Genomic DNA, 1759 nt, shown 5'->3' with positions numbered 1-1759 from the left:
CAGGAGGTGGCAGTTGGAGGACACAGCTACCTTGCCAGGGCTGGACACCCCTGCGTCCAGGGCATCCCCACCTCTGGGGCTCCCAGCGCTACCAGAGACCAGCCTTTGCCAAGGTGCCTGTCCCTGCCAGAAGCCGGAGGGCAGAGCTTTGTGCCTGCCCTGTGCGGGTAGGGAGGCTGGGCTGGGGCACAGGCGAGGTGCTGTCCATCATGTGAGAAATGGTTTCTGCTGGAGCTACTGTGCTTTCTCCCCTGGGAACCAGTCGAACCAGCAGGCAAGGAGTGGTGCCCAGCCTCACTGTGAGGTCGCTGTGTCACCAAGAGAGGAGGGAACGGGCAGGACGTGCCAGGCTCCAGCACACACCGGGCTCTGCTGCAGCAGCTCCCACCCAGCCTGGGCTAGCCGTGAGCAGCTCCTGTGGCACGGCGCTGGAGATGGACCCCCGGGCGAGTGGTCCCCAGCCTCACGGGGAGGTGGCGTGGTCGCCAAGAGAGGAGGGAACGGGCAGGACGTGCCAGGCTCCAGCACACACCGGGCTCTGCTGCAGCAGCTCCCACCCAGCCTGGGCTAGCCGTGAGCAGCTCCTGTGGCACGGCGCTGGAGATGGACCCCCGGGCAGGTGAGAGCTCCCCTTACGGAGCAGAGCGGGGGGGGATGTTTTATGACACAGGCTGTGGCTTGGAAACCTCTCTGCTGTGTGTGGAGCTGGAGCTCGGCTGCTGCTGTGGCTGTGCCTCGAGCAGTGCTTCTTGGAGGCATCTCTCTGGGACCTGGGGACATCTGCTCCCAAGGGTGTCGGGGCAGGGAGTGTCTCCCACGCACAGTGCGGGACTGGGGCTGGGCACAAAGCCATCGTCCTCCCACCAGCAGCAGGCGTGGGGAGAAGGCGGTTTCGGCAGCCGCCTGATTCAGGGAGGCTGTTGCACCATGCTCCGCCTGTCCCGTGGCTCCTGCTGCGTGAGTCACTCCTGCGGCAGACTTCCTGACCTCACCCACGCCGCCCTGGGCTGGGGCCTGGGGTCCTGGGGCTCCCAGCTCACCCCTGGTCCAGCAGAGGCAGGGTGTGCTGACTGCCCTCCTACCCTGCCCTCCTGAGCCCTGTCGTGAGGTCTCAGCGGGAGGGAAGGGCAGCCTGGTCCTGCTCGTCTGTCACACAGTCGGGGAGCTGGCGGTGCGATGCTCCACGTTTCCCCAGGTGTCTGCCAGGTCCCATCAGGTAAAGCAAGTGCTGAGGGCTGCCGGATGACCTGGGACCTTGCTCACTGTGTAAACACTGTGACCACAGGGGAAGTGTTCTCACCGCACCGGAATCTGTCTAAATTTAGCTGCTGTTAGGTCATCCTCTTCCGCTGCCTCCTCACTCCCGATGCTGCAAGGCACAGCATCCCGTCTCTGCACCGGGTGCTTGACGCAAGCCCTCTGCGCAGGCAAGGGAGTGCTGCGGGGCTGGCCGTGTGCCGGCGCAGTGGCCAAACACGGCTGTCCCCGGATGCATTTTGCTAATGGGCCACACTGGGACTGACTGGGCTGCTGGGAGCCCCCGTGGGAGTGTGGAGATGCTGGGGTGCAGGTGGGTGTGCAAGAGGCTGTGCTGCCTGTGAGATGAGCTTATGCTGGAGCCCGCTGCACTAGCGGAGAAGGGTCCGGGATGGCATTTGCGCAGGGGTGTTGGAGAGGTGTGATTCGCAGCCTGGTGCTGTCCATTGCGCCAGGTTTGCTCTGTGCAGCATGAAACCTGTGGCAGCAGAGAGGTGGCTGT

This window comes from Buceros rhinoceros, unplaced genomic scaffold, assembly GCF_000710305.1.
Source record: "Buceros rhinoceros silvestris isolate BGI_N320 unplaced genomic scaffold, ASM71030v1 scaffold30567, whole genome shotgun sequence".
NCBI lineage: Eukaryota > Metazoa > Chordata > Aves > Bucerotiformes > Bucerotidae > Buceros > Buceros rhinoceros.
Note: the sequence above shows the minus strand (reverse complement) of the source record.